The 25,642-nt window shown below is 39.4% G+C and overlaps 1 long non-coding RNA gene across 1 annotated transcript; it reads right to left on the bottom strand.

The window, feature by feature from the left end:
* Window positions 1–13,053: 13,053 nt before the first annotated feature.
* Window positions 13,054–14,308, bottom strand: LOC118210898. The gene is made up of 3 exons (XR_004761927.1): window positions 14,249–14,308; window positions 13,231–13,286; window positions 13,054–13,071 (listed from the first exon to the last, which is right to left on the bottom strand). It is a non-coding gene; the product is annotated as an uncharacterized LOC118210898 (long non-coding RNA).
* Window positions 14,309–25,642: the final 11,334 nt, after the last annotated feature.

Genomic DNA, 25,642 nt, shown 5'->3' with positions numbered 1-25,642 from the left:
CCCCCCCCCCACCCCCGGCGCTTTACCGCCTGTAATCTCTGGGTGTGCAATTAAATAAGGCAATGCGTGTACAATATAGTGAAATGTAAAAATAAATGAAAACCATACAATGTAAATACTCATCTACTATCTACCAGCCCCAGACCTTAGGCTGAGATGATTTCCCACAGACATTCAGTACAGTACTGTTTCTTTATTATTATTATTATTATTATTATGATTATGATTATTATTATTATTATTATTATTATTATTATTATTATTAATAATAATAATAATATTATCACTTTCTATTTAAAGATGCTGAATTTAGTGGGATTATCTGAGTGGTGTGCATTGTTTGCGCTATGTAAAACCCAAGCATTGCAGATAGCCCCAAGGCCCCACTGCCCAAACTATCTGGTGTTCTGCTTCTGTTTGAGGCAACGCACATGGACTGAAATAACCCCTTACCAGTGAAGTTATAATCGTATTGCTTTTACATTTTCATTCCTCTGCAGAGCCCACTGTTTTCTCCTCACTTTTAGACTGAGACAGGCACACAGGCTTGCACAGCTGTGCAAACAATACGGAACCTGAGGACAGAGTAAAAAGATATTTGCTGAGTGTTAACTGAGCGAAACATATCTATAAAATGGTTACATGCACCAATGTGCCTTTTTAATTACCAATTTATTTTATTGATTTTCAAATACAGATTGGGGGGGGGGGAGCAGATGACGAGCAATAAAATATAGCCATGCACTTAATTAACGTTTACCTGCATGGCACCGTGGTCGCCTTCCCCACCGAGAGAGTGACCCCCCTTTTCATCCAGAACAACAGGGCTACTGATATACCTGTTGCTGAATTTACTTATTTTTTTTAAGCAAAGAATATTAGATTTCAGCTGACAGGCACAGCAATATTAGACTCAGTAGAACAACATATCTGTCAAGGGAAAGGGACAATGAAAGTTTCAATAAGGAAACAAATTACCAGCTAAATCCTCTTTGACAGACATCCCTAACTAGTGGAGATAGTGAATGAATATGGGAGAAGGCCAGTTAAATGGACAGAGTACACTCCAAAGAGATCACATTTACATTCTGATACCCTCCATTCTTTATTCAATTGGTTTTCTAAAACATTTTGAAATCCAGATAAAGGAATAGCCCAGTAACATGTGTTGAAAAATAATGAGTAAGAAGAATAAAACAAGCAATTAAACATTTGCAGAGGATTCTTAGAACAGATAAAACAACCTGGCTGTTGAGTGGGTCTCTTGTCTTTTTAAAAATTAAACCCTTATCGCTTCTGTTCTGAACAGTTTTCTGCTTTTCTAAGATATTTGAGAGCACACTTCATATCCAGACAGCTGTTTTCATTAATTAAATAGCCTATTAATATAGAACATCAGTTAAAATGTCATTAAGTACAGCACAAGACGTGTTAGTTGGCTCATTAAATTGCCCATAGGAATGATAATCGCATGGGGAACTTTAAAACACTGGTACCAAAATGCTTCAACCCATGCATTTGTATCTACGGCCAATGAATTTGTATTTCAAGGTTGTAACATCCTGCTACAGCTGAAGAAAATGTCTTCCTTTCTGAGGCTTATATAAGTGGATGACTCTGAAGAATTTTAAAGGGCTCAAGCTATTCATATCGGTGAGAAATAAATTGGCTTCCCTTTGCAGCGATTATAAGCCTAAATGTGTTTCATTTGTGAGACAGGGGTTTAATTCTTGTGATGAAGGTATGCAAAAGTGTGTGAAAGGGGCAAAATTAGCAGCCGGAAATGACAGACGCTGTTAGGACAAGAAAATGGTCTTGAGGCCCCTTAATCAGAGGGAAGTGGACACCCCCCCACCCCACACCCCGCCCCTGCCCTGCGCAAGGTCAGTTCATCAGCACTGAAGCAGGGCTTTGGCTCGGCGCATGTAATCAAATTGAAATGCTAACCAAGACATGAACATGCATCTGCTGCTCTGTAGCGCCGTACGTTCTGCATTTGACTTAAATTTCACAGCAGCAGAATTTCTCCTCTTGAAATCACACTGCAACATGCAGCAATTCACATAACACCTGCCACAGGGGCCCTTTCAGAGGATAAAATGCATTGGCTGGTACCCCAGAAGTAGGAATCCAATATAGCAACCACTCATCCAGCCATAATTTAAGCACGGAGGATGAACCGAAAACCATGAGAATGGTTCAGCCTTATGGTTATTGAAATTGATAGCATATTTGTTTGTGCGTGAACTATGCACAGTGTCAAGGCAAACCAGTGTTATGTATGAGTGTGAGCAGTAGAGACATTGGAAATAACTGAAAGAATGTCTCTTTCCTGTTATTTCTCTCTTCCTCTGCATGAGACCAAACCCTCCCATACCGGCAACAAATGGCTATGAAATCTACGAAAACTTAGAACAATGGAGTACCATCAAGATTCTCTATGAAACTTACTTGCAGGGGAGCCATATAGTTCAGTGCATAGGCTGTAGTACATGATTAATAGGGGATTTAGCTTGTGAGCTACCCATGCAGTTTCCGGCTCTTTTGAAATGTATAACATGAGAACAGAGCACACCTGTCTGATTTAAGAAAGAACAATGTCCCCATTTACAAATTTGAGGAACTGCAGTTCCCACAATTCAATGTGCTGTCTGTCTGTAAACACGTTTGGTTCCTTCAATGAAAAATTTGTACCACACAAATTGTTGTGCAAGGTGTTGCAAGTAAGAAATTCAAAGCCTGCAGAGCTAATCAGCCCTAAAAGGCTATAAAGATAAAAAGAGTTTTTAAAAGATAAAAAACATTCTCTGATCTGGAAACTTTGAGAAGCAATGCAGGGAAAGTAATAGCTGCTGCAGATATATGAATCAGTAATTTTCTCATTTATATAATTGCAAATGTACTCATTTTATTAGCGAACTTGACTATAATATCAGTGAATATCAAAGTCCATCTTTACGTAAAATTCAAACATCATGCTGTTACCCACCTAAACTGTTGTTCTCCTCCATCCTCAACCCACTGCCTCTCCCACCTGTCTCTTCTTACTGTAGATGACTTCGTGACCTACTTTGACATGCAAGCAAATGACATCCACAGTTCCTTCGCACAATCCTCTAGCATCCTTCTCGTTGATGTCCACCCAGCCTACCCTGTCAGTGTGTATTCGCTCTCTTTACAGATGCTGCTGTCCAAGTACTTCTGCAGGCTCACTAACCGACCACCTGTTCACTGAACCCGATTGATGATACTGAACTATTTCTCTCCCTTCCCCCCTTTGACACAAAGGTCAACTCACGCATGTCAGTCTACCTTCTGATATCTCATCCTGGAGGAACAACTGATACCTGAAGCTTACTCTGGCCAAGACTGAGCTGCTCTATATTCTTGCCAAGTCCTCTCTTCTGCAGGGCCTCTCCATCACCCTGGACAACACTATAGTGACTGCCATCCAGACTGCCATGAATGCTTTTTGTAAAAAATAAAAAAGGACCTTTATCAGAACAAGCAACACAGATGAGGAATGATCAGAGAAACTTGTCCTAAAGAGAAGCTGTCAAACTAAAGGTTTCTCCTTTCTTCTTTCTCTCTGTATTTCACCGAGTCAGTGACGGTTTTATTAAAAAATGCAGTCAGGTGAAAAGCGCACAATGTACACAATGGTGGCTTTGATAGCCAGTGTAGGGGCTAGTGATACAGCCATTGCTCCCTTATGAAAAAAGAATATTTTACAATATATTAAAATATCATATCAAGATTAGAAAATATGTTGCACCATTTCATAACCTGTTGGCAAAGGTAGAATTTATTGCTCATATTATCTTTTAAAATATTTCACAGCCATGTGTTTGTCATTACTGACAATGCATTGCAGCTCTGCTTCACTTGCTATATAGAAAATATAGTAATATAAAAAAAACATGAATATAAAATAGAAATAAAGCTTTCTTGTTAAGAATGAGTCATGTTTTTCCTCATCCGTTCAGGATATTAGCATTTTTTCTCTCCAAATTTGGTTACAGGACAATTACGTAAACACGACAACATGCTAACTGCTTTCCCTCCAATTCCACTGTCAAGCTCACTTTTAATTAACTAATGAATGAATGGATTAATTAATTAATTAGCACATCTTCAGAAATATTATGCATTTTTAAACTTTTAACCACTTTTCTCTCTGATTTTATTTTTACTCTGTCCCAATCAGGGATGCCCAGCTGTATTCAGGGTCCTGTTGCATCACTTCAGGAGAACACAAAAAGACCCTTATCTCCTCCTCTGCTCCTCCTGGCAGTCATTGTGTCGTGCTTCATGCCTCCGCCACGTGTGAAATGTACTCAGGCTATGCAGCAGAGGCAGGCAGACTGCAGGTCCTCAATTGACCAGAGGAGTCGCTGTTGCTCAACGAGACACCCTGCCGAACAAAACCCTCCCCTCTGCCCAGTGTAGCATCATGGGCAGTTCTACACCACCCTGCTCCCAAGGATACCGGTTCATATCAGACTCATATTCTTACAGCACACTGGAGGTATTGTTATATTAGCATGTGCATGTAAGCAGCAGGCCATAATTATTTACAATGGCCGGAGCATATAGCATATAGCACAAAGCATATAGCATATAGCACATAGCACAAAGCATATAGCATATAGCATATAGCATATAGCTATAATTACCTCACTGAACCTGCCATCTGTGTGCAAGAGCAGAACAAGATTTTTTCCATCTTTACCATGCAGTTGGAGTGTACAGCTACAGTGCTTGTCAACTGAAAATCAATTATACCCAGAGGCTATAGATATAGTTAAAAAAAAATCATTTTGAGGTGTGAAAAAACCATGCCAATCTGTGATTCTTAACAGAATGTGCAACAAAGTGAAGAAGATAATGCGAATGAACAATACTCTCAGACAGCAGAACAGTGATTCTTTATTTAATCTAAAAGAGGTAATCTGTAACAATCTACAGCACACCCTCATCCCCCACTGTGCCCACGTGGAAACTATCCCCTGCACCTGAAGAGGTGTGGCTTCAGTGCTCTTCCTTCATATACTAAAGATCTACCAAACAACTAAGATACAAAAGCTGCTGGACTTCCTGTCCATGAGAACAGCAACATGTTATGGAGGAAGTTGTATTCTAATTAAATGAGAATAATTATTTTTTAAATAAGTGATAATGCCTATATTAAAACCAGATTAAATAATGTAATGAATGTGTTCACGGCATCACGTTATATCTCTTGCACGGTCAACACATAGACTAGGTATCTAAGCTTACATGCTTGCTCTCACATTGTTTCACTTTCCCTGTTTGCCCTCACTATCGATATGAATATTCATATGTTAAGATGGCTCAATGTCAACACATGTCAATTATGTTCCCCAATGGACTATAGTCATGCAGAGACCCTTCCCTGTTGGCTTAAATCATAACATGTGCATCTTGTTGGTTTCTCATCCATACTTGCTGCTGCTCACACTAAAGCGCCTGTTCCACTACCGAAACCGTTTCATGTCACACAAAGGAAAATAACACCATGACTCAAAGGGATACACATATCAGTGTGTGGACCTCCCTCAGAGATTGCATAAGGCTTATTCACTAGGGGGGCTCCAACCCTGCGGTTCTACTAAGGGAAAATAAGATGGAGAGAAGACCAAACACAAATACAAACACTCAAAAACAAAATGTGAAAAACACAGTGGGTGGGGTGGTGGATGAGGGGGGGGGGACTGGAATGGAGGCCCCCTTTCCCAAAAATAAAAACCCAGTTTGCCAGCAGGTAATGTATGCCAGGGCTCTCTGGTCGCCCCAGGCCATGCCAGTCTGTCCCTGGCATTGGTTGCTTGGTGCCTCTTTCACTGTGGCAGCATGTAGATAAAGGCATTGTTCCTTTGGGCCACAGCAATTTTGAAAAAAGCATTCCCACAATGCACCTGAGTATGGCCTGGCCACCTTTGATACCCTATACTGTGATGGCCCTCCCTCCTTCCCTGCTCACAAAGGCAATAGGCCTCATGTAAGGACAACACATACAAACAGATTAATTCTTAAGTGGCTCGTATGAGCAATTGAAGAGAATTCACCACTTTTCTCGTATTTACAATTTTTTCTTTAGGAGTAGTCCTAACCTGTCGTACGAGTCTGTGCAATTAGCCTGCTATTCTCCAAAGCTAAACCAAATAACTAAAGGTTTCCCAGACATGCAAAAACAGATTTAAAATCTGAATAACATCTGCAGTGGCATTAACATGGGCTAGTTGGCTAGTTAGCTGGGTGAATGAACTCAGTTGCCAAATTTACGACGTGACAGGCTGAAATGGCAGGAAGTGGAAAAGCCTTCCAGGCTGCAGCCTCAGGGTCGACTGCTGCAGCAAGGCATACGAGCCATTCTTTTTCTCTGAAGTTACGCGTATTTGCTGAAACTTACGTGGCGCACTCATACGAGCCCACCTCACTAATGAAGTATGAGAAAGTTGAGAAAATGTTCATGCATGAGGTCCAATGTCACTCTGGGATTTATTTTTAAAAAACTTCCTTACAGGAGAATCCAATGGGTGACATTAGTTTATAATACAATATTGCAGTACAGTACAATCGATCGCCACAATATTGATATAATAACTGAGACTGTTTTGATGCTCCTGTGTCAAAATGAAAAGTATATTTTGTTTTATATTGTATGCTGGCCAATTATACTCAATATATTGCATTAAACATAAAAATCAGGTACATAATATATGATGTGCCACGAAGAGCTGTGGGTTCAAATGGGATGGTATCGCTGAAAGCGCCAATCTCTGTAAAAAAAAAATAAATAAATAAATAAAATAAAAATTAATTAATTAAAATTAGGGACGAATAAAATAAAGCGGTTAAAAAACCACAGGTGTTCCTTTGACTCCCTCACAGAGACCCATGTGATCAATATTGAATGCTGAGCAGAGACTGAAAATATGGTGAACATTGACATTTTCAACTAAACTAACATCCCAGATTTTTCGTTCCATTCTGGAAAACACTGAAAAAAAAAGAAAAAAAAGAAAAAGGTTTCTTTTTTTTTTTTTTTAAAAGACGCTTGTTAGCCGCTGCTCTGCAGGAGGCTGTTTCAGCAAGTGGTTTGATAACACAGTACGTGCTGAAAGCACACGCTGTAGCCCCAGCTCCAGGAGCGTTCCCACACGGCACTATTCATGGAATCTTAATGGAGCCATTGAGCAGCTGTTGTTGTAAGACAAACTTTTGCTTGTGTCACCGTTTCTTATTGTTTGGACTTCAGAGGTTCACTCAGGACACAGGGAGGAATTTTTAACACCACCATAATCTTCTGCGGGGGCAAAAATGCACCCGTGGAAGCTGTTAAATTAGTGACAGCATGGCATCAAGTAATTACGGCAATTAGCCCAGCTGCAAAATAAAAATGTAAATAATTTATGTTGATATTTAGTGTCATTTTTTGATTTGGAATTATTGTAATGGCACCTTATTTATTTCTGAGCAACGGACAATGCTGTGTAAAACTCTAACCTTGAGATGTCAGTTCCACTATTGCTTTGAATGAGCCATTATTATAAACCTGTTCCCATTTATTAAAAAAATGAATAAAAATGATTTGCTTAGTAGATATTGTGAACATGCATGTTTTTTAATATCAACTGAGCTCAATATTTTGTGGTGTCATCTTGTGGCAACAGTTCATAATACAGTCATTCTAATCCATAGCATCTGTGACTGCTATCATTCTTTCAGACTGTCAAAGGATGGACTAAGATATGCAAGTATAAGTACAAAGACATACTGAAAGCAGATTTTTTTTTTTTAAATCAACATCATGTTGCCTGCCCTCCCGTATTACAAATGTAAATGTAACTGGCCTCATATGAATTTCAAGTTTAAATTTGTCATAGGATTCACAATACTAGCAATACAAAGGGGATGCTGGGTTTCTCATCCTGTAGTGTTAAGGCATTGTTCTAGGCCGTGGTTGGGCTCCACGTTTTGCACTGGATCTGGAACATGCCAGTGTTTTGTTAGCAGCCCTGCCAGGTGGCATACAGCTGCATTGCCCAAGGAAGGGAGCGTGATCCCCTACTGGTTGGTTGACCATTTTTATGCATAGTGAAGAATATTTTAGATACTTAGACATTTCTAACTGACAAGCCGACTTTACAATGACTGGTAGAGGGAAATTCAGGGCATCATGGTCTAAAGCAAGTATATATACTTCAAGTAGCCCCAAAGACATTTGTTCAGTGACCTTATGTTTCCTGAGGCTGTACATGAGAACAGACTAATTCTATAGTGTGTATTCACAGTTATAAACACAAATAAACAATTCAGTTCTTTCAGAGAGTAGTACCCTTGGGTGTAATGTGCCATAGGAAATAATTCCGACCAAAATTAATTTAAAGATAAAACAATAGAGCACCCTAACTGTTTTCTGAAAACTTATCTGGTAATGTGCACACAAGGCTGTATACTAGTTGCTTAGGAGCTTAATGTTATTTTCTTGCGACAGACCACAAACCCACAATAGCAGCCATTGCAAGGCCAGCTGGCTGCCAGAGACTTTTAAAATCAAACTCTGACTTGCATGCATTGTCAAGTTCTTGTACATGAACTGATTTTTATTTATTATTTTTGGAAATATCTTGGGACACAACGATCTCAAGCAGGTCCTGAGCACTAACTTTATTTCCTCCCAAGATTCAGTTCAGCAGGCATCATTTTCCGGAAACACACTGCTGTTCTAGGAATTGGAAACATGTCATTGTGCTGATATGACGATTATGATGTTATTTTTCTTTATGGGGCTGACACCCGGGGTAGGGTTGAACTAATCAACAACATCTGCATGCACTGGATGTTAGAAAGCCACAGATGGATGGATGTTATGAATCAATGGATTGTAAAATATGAATTCTTGTGAAAGAATAGTGACATAATTCTCTGATTTAAATTTGTTTAGTCTTAAGAGGTGTTGCAATAAGTGCATTATACAAGAAAATGTTTATTTTATGAATCATGGGAACAATATATGTAAAATTAAGAAAGAAATGTGTACAAAGCAATATATCTGTGTGTGTATGTGCGCGTGTGTGTGTATAAATTAAATGTTGTGTTGAGTGATTCACTGACATGACTGTCCTTCAGCAACCTATTTTGGCTTTGACAAGACATAGAAAAGTTAAAGAGTTACAATTTCATGAATTTCCATTCCATGCTCTCTTGGACCGTTCCTCTCCGGTCAGTAATCCTGGCAATTGTGTCAGCATGTCATGTAATCAAAAAATTCTAATTGTATTATGGTATCCAGCACCTTTGATGGGACCACATTGTACCTTCCTGATTAAAAGAGCCACATCATACTAAAATACTTCAAAAATAGAGTTTGCCAGCTGTAGTCTGGCATCCATTTTGCCATGCACACAGGTGGGTGCTGCACATAGCTTTGAGATGAAAGACACTATATAAATTATTATTATTATTATTATTATTAGAAAGAGATACTTCGGGTTTCATCTCTTTGCAGAAAATAGTCATATTTTGGGTGTCCTGCCTGGATTTCTCACAGTATGGTCTCAGCCATCGCTGTTACAGAAGATTACATCTAATTTCTGTCAGTGCAAGCCAGGAGGGGACACAGAGGTATATTTCTACACATGGCAGCAGCTAGGAAGACAGCAGTGAGAGGCGCTCTCGCTCCCAGTTCCACATGATTAAATTATACTACAACCATCAAACAAGCCCAAAACGCCTCGCTCCGACCACAAATCTGTGAACATTTACGGAATCATAAGTTAGTCGGACAGGTTAGTGTATGGTTTCTAGGGGCTAAAATTGCATGAAATGTGTTCTTGTCAGAAAGCAGTACTTTTTGACACTTTTTATACTACAAATCAGACAGTTTCTGGGGTGTTTTGTGTTTATATATTTAACTAAAACTAAAAATGCGTAAAAATGTGTTGGAACAAGGACTGGAAATGTCGTTTTCAGAGACACAAAACTTGATACTAAAGAAAATGTCCTTATACCTTAAACACACTATATCCTAACTGCCTCTTTCCATTGAAATGATCTGAATATATGCTACATGCTATAATGCTTGAGCACCTAGTGTGTACAAGCTACAACTGTACATACATTTAGATTAACATTAAATAGGTATTGAGTAATAATACTCAACAAAATATAGCCTTAACAAAAAAGCAACACACACATCACAAGGGAAAATTAAGCTACTTAATTTTATACAGTGAACAAGAGATGCAGCAGCCAAACAAAGATGTACAATCATTCTGCTGCCCCAATTTTTCCCCCATCCTTGTCAACAATGACCACAAACTACTCCATACAGATGAATTATCAGTTGGCTTTTGTTCACTGCAGTCTACTCTCATAAATAAGGGTTTGCGAGAACAGAGGTGAGCGGAGGATTGGCTGACAGACAATTCACAGTACACTGCAAAGCTTTGTCCAGCTAAAACAAAGAGAAAGAGTTAAATGCATCAATGTTTTTTTAAAACCAGATGTGGTCAGGTTGTTTAGGTTCTCTTTGGGTATTATCAACTGCCATTGCATATACCTGAGATCGCCAACAATTGCAATGGATTTGATCCAAACCTGGAAAACAAGTTTGCATTTTACACCAAGGTCCACATGGGTCCTGGGCATTAAGGTTTTGAGGGACCTGTGAGGACCTTCAGCGAGGATGCGATTGACAGTACTAGAACTGCTCACTGACATAATGAACCCCACTGATGAAAGTGAGCAGGGCTGCTGGCAGTTTTGCTTTAGAACAGCAAGCTCAGTGAGGCAAGATAATGATTATCTTAAAACACAGCCCAGCTACAAGGAGGACAGTGATTAATTTACCAAGACAGATATAAACAGTCAAAACCAAAATGATTATCAAGCCCTCATTTGTGCTTAAAGATTGAGGTTTGAGATTAAGGTTAAACTATAGTAGACTAATATATGCACTGGCATCATCACAGTATGGTGACAGAAATTGAATGTCCCCATCTCCTTATCTGACCCATCCGCTCCAGTTTTTTTTATTAGTATAAAAATATAAGAGAAAATTGTAGTTATGAAACAAGAAAATTATGCTGTATTACAAGAGTAAAAAATCCTCTTCCCACAGCCCGAGAAATAAAAAGGTACAAGGATGTCTTGACATGGGCTAGCAATACTCCTGAGCCTCAAGTAACCCCATGAAGGTAAATTTGTGAAGATGCAGACCTCCTCGATAAGATTCACATTTTTTTTATAATGAATTTGTTTACTTTGTTGTGCAACTTGTCTGTAGATCTGCCAAACGTATGCAAATGTGTTAACATCAAATCAATTCTTCATCATCTACTGTATCATCATGTCCACCTTAAATGAATTTGTGATGTCATTCTTACCAATATGTAACAGACAGAATAAAAGTCAATCACACACATAGTTGTAATTTCACCAGGGGTAAATTCAGGTGTATGAGAAGGGCTAGGAAGTCTGTTTTGAAGGAAACAGGGTATGGTGCTGTGTCGCTGCCTTTTTGCGAGACCAGGATTTGCCTTGTTTATTATTATTATTTTTAGATAAATAACTTTTGTCTTGAAGCTCCTCACCTCTTATTTTTGTTATCTCTCCAGTGGACAATGCAACAGGCAGCTTTGTTGAACAGTTATAATCATATTTGAAGTATCACAATTATCATTTCAGAGGGATGAACCATTCCTTACCTCAAATGTTTCTCAATGAATTCCCTAATGACGGTTGCATCAGAATGTATTATCCTTGTTTTCCTTAAGCTTAGAACAGGTTCTTGCATGGTGCTTGTGCTCCCAGCAACGTGTGCTGCTTGGTAGCCTTGATTTTATCAACACAAAGTTCTGCATGTTGTTATTTTTCAGAGACTTGACCCGATTCACCACACCCAGATAGAAAGTTCGGAGAGGCCCATTACCGGCCCACCAGCCCTGCCAGTCGGCTAGTGTTTTACAAACCCTCAATGCAGTGGTCCGCACACGGACAATCAAGCTGAGGCAGTCCAGATGACTGGGTCCAGAGGATCAGGTGGCAAAAGATGGCGAAATCATTGATGAATGCTTCAGATTTGCAAAACACTGGCAGACTGACAGCTGGCATCAACGACGGTCCAATAGGTGCTTGCCTGCTGGGTGGTTGCTAGGTGAAACGCACTGGAACCTCCGCTAGCCTTGCCTCTCATTCACCAGTTCTGCTTCCTGCAGACTAGGGCCCATGTCACTGCCCCATATGTCCTGGGTCAAGTTATTATTCTCAGTTCCTTAGAAACAAAAAAAGAAAAGAAAAAACTCTGAGCTACACTAGAAACTGAGAAAATTAGATTACCATGTACATATACCAGCCAACCTCCCAGTTAAAGGACACATAAATAACTATTTTAACTGTTTTGGAAGTTGTGCCCCCTAAGTAGCAAACACATTATTTTGCAGATGGGTGGCTGGGTAGCTGAAAACAAAACCAAAAGTCTAAGACGACCAACCTTGATTTCATTGTTTAATTAATCCTGAGCAATAGTAGAACTAGAAGTCACAATGGAACAAACAATTTAGTCAGCTGAAACAATTTTTTTTTTTTAAATAAAAACAAAATAAAAACAAAACTCTTCCTCCCATTGGCTTCCTAGTCAAGCACTCCACTGTGTGCTCACAGTTTTGTGTGGTCAGTCCTAATCCCAAAGCAGTCTAGTTGCTTCGTGTTGCTACAGCCAATCGCGTGCCACGCTGCGGTGCTACTGACTAGATTCCAACCCAAAGCGCGAGGCCGATTCACAGACTGGAAAAGGGCCTTAACATGATAAGCCACCAAACTCTGCCAATCCGGAATAAGTACTTTCCCATTTCAGGATGTGCTCGCTTCGAAAAAATATCACCCTGTAAGCATGTTACTCCTTTAGACTGTTCGTCACTCAAGCTGGTGTCCAACCCTGTTCAGAATTTGCAATCCCTCCATTGTCCCTTGGGAAGGCTTGAGCTGCGTTTCCCAGCATAGCATCAAAAGACTTCTGCCTCCTCCTGTTCCCAGGGGTGATGCCTTTCAGACAATGAGACGCCATTCAATATTAAATACACAAGACACTACTGTAGTCCTAGTTCATTTCATCCTTGCTCTACACTGTAGCAAGGTGGACCCTAACTGTTTACAACAATGGATCCACAAAAAACCACAAATTCAGATTAGCGGACTTTTCACCTGCCTCAGTGGCAAAGATTATCCCTGAGTGTCCATTCTCCATCAGGACCCAAGCTCTAATTAAGGAGAAACAAACATGGAAATAAAACTGAGGGCAGAGAGGGAAATTAGGACATAGAGTAGGACACAGAAAAACAGATGCCCGTTACAAGGCCATTTCAATGGAAACATGATGAATTATTACGCTTGATAGACAGGCCTTTTGCCTTACTTCCAGCATGTACAAGCTAAAAGAACATTGACATGGTAACAATATATCTTTTTTTATATATAATTAAGTTCTTTAAGAATGTTTATATGAAAATTTGGCTGTCTTTTCAAACTAATTTCACACCATTTTGTAGCTAAATAAACAAAGAAAAAATCTTACAAATTGAGTTATTTCAGTGAAATTAGTTAATTCAGTAATTGAAAATTGGACTATTATTGAGTTCTTTATTCACGGAGTTGTTTATTTAATTATTTGGTTAGTTATGGAACAATTTCTGACAGCTTCCAGTGACACACAGTCTTTATACCCCCAGCCTGACTGGCTGATTCTCCCAGTTCAACAGCCAGTCAGCCACACCAAAGCCACTTGCGGTTACATGTAATGTAGAAAGTATCATTTACAGTATAATGTACAACTTCAAACAAATAGATCTGGCAAGGCAGACGATATTGAACAAAAGTTCTTTCTCAGCTTGGCAGAAAGTTCTACATTATTTGAAGACTTTTTAAAATGTACTTTCTCTCTTCACCGGATGATGGCTGCCAAAGTCTCTTTGTAGGGATTGCTCACATTGTAGAGATTCAACTCCTTCAACTTCTCGATCTTAATGATTTAATTTCCAACTTAATTTATGTGATCTGACATTTTAGTTACACTTACAAACTTCTGAATGACAATTAAAACCAAGGGTGTCCCTATATATAACATGTACCTCTATGGCAGTGTTATGTGTGATGAAATCTACAAATGAATGGGTGTACATACGGAGGCAGGGTAATTGGTAGAAACAGAAACCTGTATACACACCAAACCTCCAGTAATGGAATTTCCCATCCCTCCACCAGTGCGTCCCATCAGTGAACTGCAAAATAAAAAGGGATGGGGGCTGGCAGAGCAGACTTCGCGACAGAGTACGTCTTTGTGCTCCTGAATTTACAGAGGGCACTTCAAGGACATTTCAAAGTCTCATTTCAACGAGACAGTCGTCAAAATGCGATTGGGTATTCTGAATTTGCAGAAAGGAAGCATACAACGGCCCTGATCTAACAGGCTCATGTTATATGCAGCAGATTACCTTTGCATTTTGATCATCTGGATCCTCACATTTCTTAAACGCCACTGAGTCAACCTCATTATTCCATGATGGAATGCTTCAGAGCACCATAATGCAGTATAACCATCCATTTAGGTGCACACATATGTGCTACCCTGCCTACTAAACACTCTCTGGCACATTGTCATAACTGGAGAAAGACTATTTCAATGAGTTTTTATTAATCTCTGGGGAATTGTTGTGCTGTACATTTATATTCTGTGCAGAGCCCTAATCTTGTTCTGCCTCTTGCTGCTCCTTTGGCTCTCTCTCGCACTCCTTTTGCTCTCTCTATCTTGTTCTCACTTTCCATTTACTTCACTCGCTCTGTCTCTCACTCATCTTCTTCCTTCTCACTTGCTCTATCACTCACTCATTACACAATCTGAACCACAATGAGATACACAGTTTCTATATAATATGTATGATGCCTGATGGGCATATTTGACTCAAGACAAAGTCAAACATCTTTAGCTGGCAACAGAGGAAGTGCACACACACACCACTAAAAATTTTAACCAGTTGTCTTGTAGATGATTGATTGATTGATTTGTACTCATTAAAACTTTGCTTTGGAGTGTAAATAGCTTTGGTTAGATTTCAATCTGTTAATCAGTCAACATGTAGTCTTAGATATTGTTAATTTACAGGACCACAGTGTTTTCACTCATGTGACATAATTATCTATGTAATTAAATCTGAAATTGGGAATACTATACTATTTTATATTTATTACTTTTTCAATTAACCAAAGGATTGTTGTTTTTTTCTTCTCCCGCAAGGGAACTGTGGCCATTATTTAAAAGGTTCAAATATTCTCATTTTTAGCTCAGTTGAGAACAGTTGTAAATACTGCAGAACTGGTTGCACAACAAATCGATATGTTGAAGAACATAAGGCAATGTTAGCCAAACTGAGGGTCAGGGCCCACTGGTGGGTTGTTGGAGGGGTCAAGGTGGGTCACAAGATAAACACATAGAAAAAACATAATAATAATAAAACAACAAACAGTGCAGTCCATAAGTATCTTGACAGTAGCAGAATTTTTGTTGTTTTGGTTCTGTACCCCAGCACATTGGATTTGAAATGAAACAATTAATATGAGGTTAAAGTGCAGACTGCCGAGCTTTAATTTGAGGAAACTGACATACATACCAGATGAACCTTGTAGGAATTACAACCCTTTTTATACATAGTTCCCTCAGTTTAGGTGACCAAATGTATAAAGAGGGCTGTAATTCCTACACGGTCCACCTGATATGGTGCTGACAGCACTGCACTTTAACCTCATCTTCATTGCCTCATTTCAAATCCAGTGTGCTGAAGTACACATTACACAGCTTAGGAGTTCAATTCTGCTTGGTTTTAATTACAATAGCCATACAGTATTTTGCATTGTGTTTTCCATCTAAGACATCACCAAGATGAACATTGTCATTTTAATCAACTTTTCGGGGTTTTTAGGGGTGATTTTCGCAAAAAAAAAGAAAAATACTAAAAGACCCCTCTTATATTATGTATATTATCCTCCCACTTATATTATGTATGTATGCATATTATCTCATTATTGCACTAGTTATAGTGTAGATACAGATGTAAAAAAAAAGGTTAATTCTATATTTAATGTATGCAAGGCAACATTTAGGGGCAGGTTAGAGAACAAATATTTGCTCAGTAAGTGGGTTGTGGGCTCAGGTATTTTGGGAATCACTGCCATACCTGACCTAACAAATTAAAAGATTACATAATGAGTAAACTGAATTAAATAATACATAAAACCTACTTCAATATGTAACCTAATGTACAGACCCATGAGGCTTTTCTGACAGTAACTGTAGTTCTGTCCTCCACCACAAAGAGAGCGACTGTAGAAAGACTTTCTCGAGCCACACATTAACCACTGAACCGATTTCAGTACCTTAGTCATGTCAATGAATCATTCAATTACCACATGGAGGCCTAATCTTATCTGATAAGGGCCCCTATGGGTGTAACTAATAAATTCATCAAGGTCTTCAATCATGACCGAGATTAGTTCTATCAGATTTTTTAGTACTGGTCTACAATAGAAACCTACACCCACACCAGCCCTTTGCAAACAAGATCGGACACCTTTTAGAGGCTGACACCCATGTACCAAAAGCTCAACAATTAATCCTTACTTGCATAATTGCCTGTGTTTCTTTGTTGCTTATCACTGATCACTGCAATTAAGAGTGACCCTTTGAGGAGAATTGAAATACAGGTAAATTGTTTCCCAGGTCACATGTTCAGGAAATAGACTAATTATGCGATAACCAGTTGCGACCTGTTTATTTTTTATTTTGCTAGGAAACAAGATAATATCACGTATAGTACGCTTTTAAAATGCAACGTGTAACTGGAAACGAGCAGAGAGTACCAGAGCCAGTGTGTTTGTGCCATTGATTTACTGCGGATTACTTTGATGCATGCAGACAGCACAGCTATATCTCATTTCCTCTGGAAGGATCCTGCGATAAAAATACTGCGCGCTTGGTTCTGCTGCAGGCAAAAGTCTATTTAATATTAGCATGGGAACCACAAGGAATGTATTTTATACTCTGAACTGCAGAAAATGTAATGTGAAAATGCATCATTAGATTTTTGACCCCTCCCCCCCCCCCCACCAAATCACATTTTAAGTTTAAGACTTAAGTGACAGTCCTTATTCCTTATTCCTGAGATCTTGACTCCTCCCACCTGACCAATGAGATACTAACCGCTTCCTTTTCCTGTCCCACTGCAAGCTGAGCAGTAAAAACCGGACTTCCGTGGTAAATCGGACTCAAGGACTCGAGATACACATCCCAGCAGAGCGCTGTTTTCTCAGTAAGCTGGATACGTGGCACAGTATTCCGGATGATGGGAGTACAGCTTGTTGAACTGGCCTCCACCATAATAAAAGTATACACTCTGGGGGTTTATCTGAAGGTTGCGCTTATCACCGTGGAGGTCCATGTAGACTGACACAGTACCTGGCCTTCAGGAGATAAATAGACACAACAAGGTATTTTCAAATTACTTTTCAAATTACTTCTATTTTTACCCACAGTAGACAGGTAGAATGGGCATGTGTGCACTTCTAACAGGGCAAACTCTGTACAGGGCTGCGGCTGCAGGGCTGGGAAAAACTGAAAATGCGATCTCACCTTTAGTGCCTGATGGTACCACTGCTCAACAATCCTAAACAAAATGGCCACCTCTAAACACAGTATTACAATAGAGTAGTCAAAAACTTAAGGACTGAAAGTTTTTTAAAATTTATATATATATATATATATATATATATATATATATATATATATATATAAACAGACTTAAAGTGTATGATGACACCACCAACACAAGACAAACTACAAGCTGTATTAAAAAAAAAAAATTTAAATAAAATAAAATGTACTGATATAGCAGTAAATTTGTTTTGAACAACTTCCAAATCAAAATTCTGTATTGCTGGTGAGTGTGACCATTTGTTGTATAAGCAACCTTAAATCTTCTTTAAATTACTCACCTTTTTAAAAGACGCATTGAGGATAGAGAGGAAAATAACTAATAGTTTGGTAACTGGATACTTGTTTTGTCTTCTTGAGTAGTATTCAGGAATTGTCTTTTTCTTTCTTTTTTTAAAGGGTGGGAGCAAAAGTGTGGCTCTTGAAATAAATGACAGCCAGTAAATGCATTTTTACAGTTTCACCAGACTCCTTGGACACTACCACATTTTTAGAAATATAGCAGAATACATTAGACAATGACATAGTGAAAAGAATTCCAACTAAAGCATGAGTCCAGTAACTCCATTCACTGCTAGGGTTGGGTATTGAGATCCAATTCCGAATTGGAATCGGTTCCAAAGAACCGGGAATTCATTAAGAAAAGTGCACTTAAAATCAGCTTGTCGAATCCTGAAAATGTATTTTCAGTGGCATTCATGATAAGTGAAATGCAAAAAATGTTTGTCAACTGCCAGAACCTGCTGCCTTTATGTCAGTGTCACTGGTTATGTAATATGTATGCATCAATTCACCTGTAATAGGCCACGCCCCCCACAATGGGGGAAAATGATCAGTCCCCCTCCATATAGTTAGCATAGCAGGCAGTGGATTATCAAGATCATAAAAATACCAAAATGGTGTTGTATGGTAGGCTGTACAAATAAAGCCAAGAACCCCAAGTCTACCTTTTATGACCTCCTGTGCAAACAGATCAAGCAGCTATGAAATGACGTTATCTGCTATGATAGCTGAATTTAATTAACGCTAAAAGCAGCTTTTTCACGGGAGCAAAGAAAACTTCAGATCTGGGTTCTTTTCCATGTTTTTTGTACAGCTCACCAACAACAGCATTTGAGCATTTTTACGGTCTTAGTAATCTGACTGCTAATGATAAATAAATAAAGGTGATTTTGCGAGCAACACATTTTGGTTTCTTTTTGTGCCTAAACAATAAGAATTAGAATGGTAACGGGAATTGATCAAATCAAAACGATACCAAATCTTATTCATTGCCCATTCCGTAAAAATTCTGATAAAGTGGTGATTAGTGGTGATGTTGCATTCATTTAATTTGTGTTTTTGTTTCCTTTTAAACCTGTTAATGACTGAGGTGGGCACAGTGTATCCTAAGCCCAGAAGATAATGTTCCCAAACAGGCCTTCACACCTTGCAACTTTATTCCTTGCAACTCAACAGCATTATGAAGGCACACTGCTCAAGAAAGAGCTTTGCTCTTAGGCAGAATAGGTAGTCTCTGCCATGACAAGCTGACCTAAAAAATATGCCTGCACTGTGAAGTGAACGAAGGGAAACTACCTCTTCCTCTTCCCCCTTTTCTTTTTCCTAGCAACAGAAAAAAAGAAACCTGAAACAATATGAGTAGATTCACTACTCTTCCTTAGAAGCTATAAGTGAGTTGTTGTCTCCACCCCCCAAGCCCACATCCACATCCACCCCCTGGTCTACTGGGGAGAAAGGAGGGGCCAGGGGAGGCCCGATTTACTTTAATGATGAAGACGGTTGGTGCCAATGCTTGTAGCGTCTTGCTCCGTGAGCCCCATGTTATCCCACGAAATCAGAGAGAGCACCATCTGTCTAAGCACTGCACCTGCTGGGCCTGAGGTGCCACCCCCCACCCCTACCTTACTCATTTTCCCCAGCTTCCTCCCCAAGAACATTAGTGGGGCACCTGGGTGGTCTCCACTAAACCCTCAGACCCTCCTGACACAAACCCCATGAGGGGGGCAGGGTGGGGGGTATGCGCGTCAGTCAGCCGTTTAATTATACATGAGCAGTTTGATAGACTTTCCCAGGGAGAGGGAGCGATGGAGTGGAGGGAGGGAGGGCCAGTTCTCCACCACCTGCTGTGTAAGAGCCTACCTTCCTTGCAGAGGAGGTCACCGTGTGCCGCTCCTCAGCACATTTGCCTCCTGCTGAGACAAAAGGAGCACGTAGCGGGGGCCAGTGCACCCCAAGCTTGGGGTTTTTTGGGGTCAATTTAAAAAATAAATAAGAGAGAGATCCACTTCATAACCATAACCATTTCATTGTTAATTTCCAAAGGCAATGTTGCAAATTCAAACACTGGTGTCACTGTGGCCAGTGGTCACTGATCTTTGTGATACAGGAGGAGCTCTTTCTCTGCAGCTCTCTGAGGGCTAGATATCTTACTGGAACCCGGCCACTGCAAACAGAGACAGAAGCTTACAATTCCCAGATGTTTTCCAGGCTTTTACCCCAACCTACTCCCGCTTTTGTTTTTAAAACACTTCATAGCTATTGATGCCTAAATGTGATTAATAATATGCTCTAGGGCTGTAAGTTTTTCTTTACTCAGTCTCATTGAATTGGGTCATCTACCATATGGGTAAGTCTTAAGACAACTGCATCATAAATATGTGAATTCAATGGTGAATAAATAATGCACTACTTCGAACTGCGTGGAGGGAAAACACAGAGAAAAAAAAAAAAAAAAACACTGTAGTTTACCGGTACAGCCTGCAGTCATTTCACTACTGAAGACATAATGGATCCATGGAGCCGAGGGGTTGATAGACAATCCATCTAATCCATGGTTTCAAAGGGCTCTGGCATGGCTGGTTTCAAAATGGCTAAAGACTGCATGTGTCCCACTGGGCATTGACTGCTAAAGCCCTCGCCTTCTGGCTAAGTGCACACAGCAGGTCAATAAGACTAAATAGAGAAAACAGACAGACAACATTACTGAAAGAATCTGTGAGTCACAGTGGGCATAAAATAACACATTTTAGCTTTTAAATGATATAAACGGCACTCATGGTGTGGGGATATGCATCTGCGCATTATCTATGCAACATAATTGCCATTTTATTGCAATTCCACATTAGAAATACAAGACAAATTCTTTTACAACTTGTGTTTACCAACAGCATTTACATTAAAACTTACATAAAAATGCTTACTGCTTCAGGACCTTAAACACAGGCAAGCACGCAGACTGGCATTTAAAAAAACAAGTAAAACATGGCGTCCGTGGAAAGGAAGTCGGTGCACCGGTCAGACGGGATTCAGGAAGACGGGAAGAGGGAAAATCTCACAAGCGGAGCGGGAACAGGGACCAAATGATTCATGACAAGTTTGTTCAGAGGGGCGACCTGCGCGGGCTCAGGAGGAGATAATGGGAATAGAGAGTCCCTGGCTTATCGGGGCGCCCGCTTCATTACTTCCCCTGACTGTGAAGGAAATGGGACAGGGGAAACGTTTCCAGCAGTGAGCCAGGCTCAATCAGATACCCGACAAGATGGCACAACAGAAGCTGAACAAGTGGGTTAGGTGGTGGAGAAGGGCAAAAAAGTCCTCCCTTTAACTGGTAAATGTAAAGATTAATCCAAAAGGTCAGCAGCGGCAGTGCAAATCGGGGAATGATAGAAGAAAAAAAATGGTTGTTGAATTAATTTGCCTCCTCCACAGTGGACAGAGAGATGGATAAGGAAATGTTGTCTCACACTTGTAACCTCCCATACGGTCTTTGCGTTATTTTAGGGTAGCGTTCTTTCCTGTTTTCAAAATGTGTCGCCCTTTCTGAAACACACACACACACGCACACACACAAACACAGACAGACAGCGAGAGAGAGAGAGAGAAGCATAAATGAATGAGATATGTATGAATCATTGCTTATAAGAAAGGAGAAAAAAATCCTTTGAAATATTTTATGCAGAGAATGCCAAGCACCTGTGTTGATTATTCAAAGAACCGTTATCGTCTACAGGATTATGATTATCCGTAGTCAAAAACACTGTGGGGGGGATTGGCATCTCACAATATCACCATGAATGTTTGTTCAGATTGTGTCTCAGAGCTTACAGGCTTAGATGTAAGAGACTGACTGCTCCTTTGTTTATGTGGGGCTTGGCTAGAGCCCGGCAGGGAGAGCCTGGGGGGGTGGGGGGGGACTTACAGGAATCAGGCCGCAAATCTCACTACACCGCTTCCCCAAGCACCATGCAGGGCTGGAGAATAGGCATGACATTTTATTCATAAAATCTGTGTTTTAACTCCTAGGACTAATAATGATAATAATGATAATGATAATAATAATAATAATAATTCATACATTCATACAATAAAGGTTCATACTGAGGAAGTGGGTAGAAGAATGACTCCAGGACATCATTCAAGACATAGGCTACTTCTTTCTCCATCTCAAAAGACAAAGAAACACTGCTGCCCATTTTGGCATTAATACGAATGCTACTTAAAAATACATTTTAAAAACCATTAAAACTTACGACTTGCAACCAAAATATTTAGAAAATTTGTGGCCGTGCTGCAGTCTGTACTCTTGTCTCCACTTCCGCATACCCACACAGAAGTGTTTCTCCAACCATGCAGCATAAATTGTAATAGGACTTCTGCCCAGAATCAGTTAAACAAAAAGCAAAATAAAAATGTTGCCAGTGAGAGCCATCCCAAAGACAGGTACATTGTGCTTCAAAAAAAGGTTTCAAGTTCGATTTTCATCTTAATGTTTTTATAGGGCTAGAAAATAATTGGAATTGAGAGCTACAAAGTGCACTACACAAAGGTGATGTACAGTTTACATGACATGAAGGAATACTGAAAGAAAAAGCCTTTGGTGAAATAAAACACACTCACTGTTAAAAAAAACAAACAAACAAAAAGCAAAAACGAATGGAAAAATAGAAATAAACATGATATTGGAATAAAAATAAGTTGGGAAAAGAGTGAAGGAGAATTATTGACTAAGATATCAGATATGTTTACATGCCATTTTTTGGATGCGAGTTGCTCTTGAGGGACTGAAAAAGCACACAGAAACGTCAGCTCGAAGAAAAGTTTCTCCAAGATGACAAATGCTACTGTCAGCAAAGACACCTTGGCCCAGATTCAATCAACATCTGCCTTTGATCTACAAATAAATGCAAGTACCAGTTTTTTCAGTGCAAACACAATTTCTATTACCTTTGGTGATTGCTTAACTTGTCAAACTATGTTTGTCTGGGGGAAAATGTTATATAATTATGGGAGGGGAGAATTGGGGACAGTATCGATTGAATTCTAGGCCTTGTTTCGTTCTGTAAAGTTCAGCAGTAATCAAATCTATGCAGAAACTGAGATATATCATACTAGAAATATTACAATATGTTATAACATGCACAGTATTACTAGTGATGGCACCAGCGATGGATGATTTTTCTTAAATGATACAGTGGTGTCAGGGCTGGTGGATGGATCATCCAGCTAAGGCTCTATTTTAGTGTATGCAACCAGGGACATCATGCACCCAAAACAAAATATAGATGTCCACAATATAAATATTTTTTAGTATTGTGGACATTAGCCATGAGAGTGAGAGAATGAGAGAAAGAAAAAGAGGTTTAAGAAAGGGTCTTAGGCTAATCTTATACTAGATTGCATTTTTAGTTTACCAAATCATGTAGCAATGTTAGTCTGGGTTATTTACAGTTATACCTCAAAATGCGTCCTTTGACAATTTACTTATACATTCAAATTCTCGTGAACGCCTGAACAACGTTGAAATTTAGAGGTGTAATGTACGCTCAGTTGTCGTGGAGTTGGCTTTATGCGCTCAAGGTAGAAAGTGCACTCAATCTTCAGGACATGAGAGAGGCAAAGAACATCTTAACTGAGTGGATAACACTGTCAGAGCCTGAAACTGTCTCCAAAGTTTACAGGCTTATAGGTGAAAAATCCTGAAACGTGCTAAAAATATTTCTAAAGTTTTTCAATAGTTTTGACTCGTAACTGCCTTGGGTTGAAAACAGTTTCTTAAACCAAAAGATGCTTCCTTTGTGTTCAAAATGCCTGTCTTTTGGTTCATTATAGTGTATTTGAACCCACAAATTATTTCATCAATATCTTAACTGAAGTTTAAATTAAAGTGAAATGATGTATCTTAATGAGGATGAGCTGAATAGCATTGTGATTAATATTGGGGAAAACTCGTGGACATCCTAATAGTCCCAAAGAACTGGCTTCATAGAGTAAACAAAAAAGGTATATCATAATTTTTTTTTAAATAATGACCTCCAATCAATCAATCTTCAAGCTCTGCACATTGGCCAGACCCTGGGTGACTGGCTATCCCCTCCCTGGTTGTTTGTGCTTCCCTGTCTGCTTATGGTTTTTTATGGCATGTTATGGATGTTATCGGCATATGTTAGGATTTGTTATCTGCATGTCAGTATTTGCATTTTTGGCTCATGGTTAGCATAATTATCTCGCAATTAGTGCTTTAGTGATGTTACATATACAATCTGTGATATGAGGATGTTCTTACCCAGGCCAGGCACTGCTGCTCATATAACTCAATTTGATAATGCAATGAACACAATTACAATACCAGGGACTAAACATAGGACCTCTTCTGGCTATTGATGGCCACACCTGTACATAAGGTAAGAGGTAGAAGAGATGCTTAAGAGGTAGAAGAGATGCATTTAGACTGGACTGAAGCATACAGTATAGAGGGCGGTTGGCAGCTTTAAAAAGGGAGGGAAGAGTCGGCCTTTTAAATCTAGTTTTTAAGTGCACTTAGACCAGTCAGGCAGGTAAACAACAGACATTCGGCCGGTGCAACAGGAGGTCAATGGATATCTATATCTAGTGCTGTCAACTGCCCCACTACAATGCTCTAAGCTAATGCACTTGACCATGTATGAGTTCTGTTATGCAAGTCAAACCCATTTGATTTGTTTCCAAACTGGGATCCTGGGATCCACAGGTGCCTGTGTATGAGTCCAAGAAGGTCCACCTTTTTTCATATCAAACTTTAGCCATTTAGATGATATAACTGATTAACAGTGGCTTACATGTCCTTCCTAATATTTTTTTTTTACTATTGTAATTAATTGCCATTTATGTTGTACTAAATATATGTCTAACATGGATGCATAGTATACAGTATATGTCATTTTGGTTAATCAATATTTATATTTAATGTGCTGAACAGCCAGGTGTTGGAATAATGTGTCAGCAATTATCCATTTTAGTGAGATGGGGTTTCTTAGCCAGTGTGCGGTCATTTTCAGGAGCCTCGAGATCACACGGGAAAAGGTAGGATAAAACCCCTGACTATGACACAATCAATCATTCTCCCAAGTGCGTGAGCAAGTTTTGATGGAAACGGCTCAGAGGATGATTGGATGATGGATACCACAGAGTTTTTTTAGAAGCATGGTTAGGCTTCTCCTTTATGACCAGTCTTGTACTGTGCATGGCATAAACCATAAATCAAGAGATGTATAGGATGCATTCGCCACATCTTATAGGTGTGACAGCAGCAAAAACCAATTCAGTAATCTAGCCATGAGGTTTTTTATTTGAAAAAAAGAATGTGTGTGCGTGTGTGTGTGTTTGAGTTTGCGTGTGTGTGTGCATGTGTGTATGTGTATGCGTGCATGTGTGTATAATCTAGTTCATAATCCAAATATTTACCAAAGCCTACCTGACACCCACCTATAACTATATATAGTGCCAAAACAATCATGCTATTCTTTATGCTTTGACTTGTATGGCAGTGGTTTTTTTCCCTTGAGCAAATATTATATCATCCATCAAATTTACACAAAG

This window comes from Anguilla anguilla, chromosome 13 (assembly GCF_013347855.1).
Source record: "Anguilla anguilla isolate fAngAng1 chromosome 13, fAngAng1.pri, whole genome shotgun sequence".
Classification (NCBI taxonomy): Eukaryota; Metazoa; Chordata; class Actinopteri; order Anguilliformes; family Anguillidae; genus Anguilla; species Anguilla anguilla.
This window is presented reverse-complemented; position numbering and strand designations above follow the sequence as displayed.